Source organism: Neltuma alba, unplaced genomic scaffold (assembly GCF_004799145.2).
Source record: "Neltuma alba isolate B1F8T4 unplaced genomic scaffold, ASM479914v2 tig00004662_pilon, whole genome shotgun sequence".
In the NCBI taxonomy this organism is placed as follows: domain Eukaryota; kingdom Viridiplantae; phylum Streptophyta; class Magnoliopsida; order Fabales; family Fabaceae; genus Neltuma; species Neltuma alba.
Window position 1 is genome coordinate 36512 of NW_021633806.1, and position 5223 is coordinate 41734.

The following is a 5223-nucleotide window of genomic DNA, read 5'->3' on the forward strand; positions in this document are numbered from 1 at the left end:
AAAAAGTATAATAATTGGATGAATAATGATAAAATGTGAACTCGATATGAAGAGACTTTTTTTTTACATGAAAAGAGACATTTTTATGTATTTATTTTATGTTAATGTATAATTAAAATTAACATTATATCTTAGGCAGCACATCAATTTTGCGGGAAAATTGTCGGTGATGTTACATTGTTGTGAGAAAATTGAGCTTGGATTTCTACTTAACACTTGTGAATTTCGCCGCCATGCGTTTCTCATATTCCGCTCTGAAAAGCTTTCTGGGTCTCCTAATTCTGCTGAAAGGTCAGATTTTTTTCTGCTTAGAAGTTTAGGGTCCCTCTGCTGTTCGCCAAAAAACACAAAAAGGAAACAAAAAATGAAAAAGAGATAAAAGAGAAAGGTTTCTTGAGTGTTCTTGAATTGTTCTCTTTCTTTTCACATTTCTGTTCAAAAGTGAGGAATTGAGGGATTGAGAGAGTGAGGGGTATCAGAAGAAGCTGAAGCCATGGGAGTAGATTTGAAGCAAGTGGTGGCTGCTGTACTCACCCTCGCCATGTTCGTGATGCTTGCAAATATGATCAAGAGAGATCATTTTGACGCTGAAGTAAGATTGTCTCACTCATTTTCATCTTCCATTGCACAAATTTCTTTCAGCTTACCTTCCTTTACTGTTTCTCTTTCGTCTGGCTTTCAATGTTGTTATCTTTACCTCCTTCCTTCTCTCTCTCGCGAACTCAGATATAGATGTGTTTTGATTTCACTAGCTGGATTCAACTAATTGAGCTACTCGTTCGGCTTCATTTTGTTCCCCACCTTAGATTTGGTGTTATCTGGTTAAATTTAGTATGTAACAATGTCAAATTATGCATTATTTCATGTTTGAAATGGAGACCAAGTGATTCAGATGGGTTCGTATGCTTCAAAATTACGATGAAACAAACAGCTGTCAAGTAGTCTTCTGAATTGCGGAGATGAGAATGCAGGAAAACTAAAGGGGCATTGAAGGGTGAAACCCATTATGTGCACATAGAGAAAGTAGCTCGTAGAGATGATAGATCCTTTAGTTTACTGACTAGGAGACAATTATTGAATATTGAGCGGGATATTTTATGTTTAACAAAACAATGGTAAGTATTCATGCCAGCAATGCTAAAAACTCTACTCGGATACCAGCCATTTACTTGTTTGAATTTTGATAACTTATTATGAATCTCGCAATATTACATGAAGTCAGCAAATCCTGAAGCTTCAACATAAGAAGTTAAGGCTTAGTGTAGCACACTTTCAGTTTGTTGCTAAGATTGGAAGTTGCGGCAGTGTTCCTGCTCATAGAAAAGGATCACTAAACTCTAAGGTTCAGTTTGGCTTGTGAAATAGGACTCCTATTCTGTCACTGTATTGTAATATCTATATTTAGTGTCAGATGTAGAAGGAAAGTCGCGAGGAGTCAAAATTTTTTTTACAGAGGATTGTGAGGGGGGGGGGGGGGTAGATGTAAGAACATAAGGTTCACTTTTCATCCTGAAAATTATTTTTATTCTATTGTCCATTCTCTATGGCATCTACCAAATGAGCCCTAATAGCATAATTAAGAATCTGGACGGATTTAGTAAACTTAATTTATGCGGCTCGTACTTTCTCTATTGAATTATCTTTGAAACTTAAATCTATAATTAATTTCATTCGATCACATTGTCCGTCTCTCCCCCCATCCTGTCTCTCTAAAAATTTAAAATAAATAAATAAAGAAGTTTATTTTAATATTTTCAAGTTCTTTTCTCTGCATTTTTATGTCACAACTTTTTCAAGTATACAAAATGATTCATGAAAAGCTACAAGAAAACAGAATTTCACTAATACTCGTTTGTATTAACTTCTACATATCCTTCCTCTATATTTGTGTGTGGGAGGCTGCCGGTTCAAACTCGGATTTGAGAGGTGAGAGAAAAGAACTTTCACACCACCAGCCACAAGTTCGCTAGGCCTCTATTTATACTAATAGGGTTATGAAGTTCATTCCCTAGATACTATTTCCCTATTTACTCTTAATTACTTCTAATCCTTAATCCCATATAACACAGACAGATAATGATCATTAAGTTACAGTTACGATTAATCTACTTCACTGTCCTTGTTTTACCTTTTGCTTTACAAGGACGCACTTCCAGGAGCAGAGGGTGCTAACTTTGTGAGCGCAAAGCTTGATAACTACTTAAGAAAGAGGGCAGCACCGTGGAAAGGAGAAGCGGACAAGCTAAAACCATGCTGGCTAAAGCCTTATGCAGGTAAGATTTGATTTTATGGTTTCCAATGAGTAAGAGGCATATTAAACATATTAAAATCAATTGCATATGCTCAATCAGTTTTTCCTTATTAATTCACATTTTTCTTATCTGGCAGATGATGTGGAAACAGACCAAGGGTTTGTTATCTTTTCATTGACTAATGGCCCTGAATACCACATTTCTCAGGTATCCGATTCAGCCATTCTGGCCAACTTGATGCGAAATGCTTCTGTATGAGCTGCATTTATGTTCTATTTTTGAAACCTCGGCAAAATTAACCGAAGTCTCCTTTTCTCACCCAGAAATTTTAAAATAAAAATCTCAAGCTTTCTTCTAATGAATTCTGGTCTCCCCATTAAGTGTAATTTTTGCTATGTATTTACTGATTGTATTATAGTCTATTGCTCACCACCAAGTTATCTTTTCATGAATCGGTGGATAAAGTTCAAGTGGTTATTTCATTCGCCTCTTGACTCATATATTATCTAATATGTTCACATGGAGGAGGATAAAGTGGAAGGGAAGCAAAGTGAAAAATCTCCTTTTTGTCATTTTATTTGATTTGGTTTTGAATAAGAATTTTTTCTTTACTTCTTGTTCATTGTCCTTTATCCCAGCGTGCTCAGTCCAAAAACTTTTTTGTTACAAACACACATCTCTCCCAAAAAAAATAAAATAAAATAAGATAAAATAAATTCCCTTTACTCTCTAATTTTCTAGTGGTATTCAGATTGCAGACGCAGTGGTTGTTGCTAGATATCTTGGGGCGAAGCTGTGCTCCCTGACATTAGAGGAACCCAACCTGGTGACAAGAGGTTTTGTGATAAACTTCCTACTGAAAGGATTTTTTGTTTTTGAAAGAAAATTCTTCACCTTATTTAATTCTCTATCTATAATAGTTCTCTTTAAAATGTAATACCACTGCTTGGTTTCCAAATAGCTCATTAACCATTAGGTGTGAGCTATTTGTGCTGATTATGCTGACAAGATTTTACTTTTGAACTCTTAGTTTCTTTTCCCGGTCTCTATATGCAGGTCTATTGGAACTTATTTTTCATCTTCACCCATACTAATTTATGTTTGGCTTCTTTATTCTACTTTTAGTTAGGACAAGTGCTTGTTACTAACTAATGTTATTGATATGTACAGGAACTTTGAGGAAATTTATGACGTTGACGCATTCATGAAAAGCATGGAAGGAGTTGTGAGAGTGGTAAAGGATCTTCCTGATTACATATCTTCGCAGAATATTGCTGCTGTGAAGGTCCCTAATCGCGTCACAGAAGACTACATAGCTGCCCGTGTTGAGCCAATTTACAGATCCAAAGGGAATATCAGACTTGCAACTAACTTCCCTTCAATAAACATGCGAAAGGGAGGCAAAAAAGGCGATAGTGATTCTGTTGCATGCTTAGCGATGTTTGGAAGTTTGGAGTTGCGACCAAAAATACATGAATTGATTGAGTCAATGGTTGAAAGACTAAGAACCTTGAGCCAGAATTCAGATGGTCGGTTTATAGCCGTGGACTTGAGGGTTGACATGTTGGATGGGAAGGGTTGTGAAGGAAGTGACAATAAACAAGAGAAAAGCTGTTTCAATGCACAAGAAATTGGAGTATTTTTAAGGAAGATTGGTTTTGACAAGGATACCACAGTATATGTGACTGGGTCAAGGTGGGATAGCAGCCTAGATTCTCTGAAAAATCTGTTCCCTAAAACTCAAACAAAGGTGAGTCCTTTTTTTCTGCCTGTTTCATCTCTCTCACACACACATGTACACACGCACAAGTGCGCACACATTTTTGTCTAAACCATATCCATTGGAGCAGTCAAAGGGAGATTCTGAAATCTTTTGAGGATTTTTAAATGTAGGATGACATTATGCCCGAAGAGAAGAGGTCAAAGTACTTGGATTCTGAAGGTTATGAATTTGAGAAAGTGATTGACTTTTACATTAGTACTAAGAGCGATGTTTTTGTTCCAGCAGTCCCAGGTCTGTTCTATGCTAATGTGGCTGAAGGAGAATTGGTTCTGGCAAAACCCAGATATTCTTCCAGCAGTCATTTCAGATTTTTCGTTTTCTGCAACCGACTTCATCTCCCTTATGTCTACAAGAAAAACCACTTCGCATACTCTTGTTACTGTTAAAATGTCAAAAAAAAAAAAAAGGTGTTGGAAAGTGTTCTGAAGCCTCAAATATGGTTTTGCCTATTCAAGTTTGTGAGAGTTCACAGTAAAAGGATGTGAAGGGGGGAAGGAAGGGTTCATTCGAAAGAAGTAACTGGTATTTGGTATGTACACAGGAATTTCCGTCCATCATATGCAGTTTGTAAAAGTATTGTTGCCTCGTATGATTATTCACAGTTGGTGAAACTGGTGAGATGCATTTTTTGTTAGTTGGTATGGTGTTTGCACATGTCATCTTTATTACTCTCTTGTGGTCAAAGATGTTTTATTAATTGCAAAACATGGAGGAACCATTAGAAAGAGTTCATATCATTTACCAAATATTCAAAAGAAACTATTCCAATTCTAGCTGCGTTTAGGGCCAATTTTAGTTTTGATATATGATACTTCTTCTTGTTCCAAGGTAAGAGTTGGATAACTAATTTATAGAAAATTAGTTAAATCAGTTATTTGTAATAATATGTATCGGTTTTCTTAAAATATCTCGTTCCATTATTTGTATGAAAATTATCCCCAATAATAAAAATCATAGTTAGTATTGTGCAACCAATAGGATAGTTTGGAGAAGAATTATAAATTTGAGGTACAAATTATATTTTAGGGTCAAAGTAAAATCCTTCTACATTTAGGACGGGAGGGAGTAAAATATATAACAATTTATGCTATCTATAGGCTGTTAATAGTTAAACTTATTCTTTAGATTCTGGGCGATAAACAGGAAAATGTGTTCAGTTTATATCTAAAATGGATCAATAGATCCAGC

At 35.7% G+C, this 5223-nt stretch overlaps 1 pseudogene; it reads left to right on the forward strand.

Moving 5' to 3' along the window:
- Positions 1-266: 266 nt before the first annotated feature.
- Positions 267-4781, forward strand: LOC114745409 (protein MANNAN SYNTHESIS-RELATED 1-like; annotated as a pseudogene).
- Positions 4782-5223: the final 442 nt, after the last annotated feature.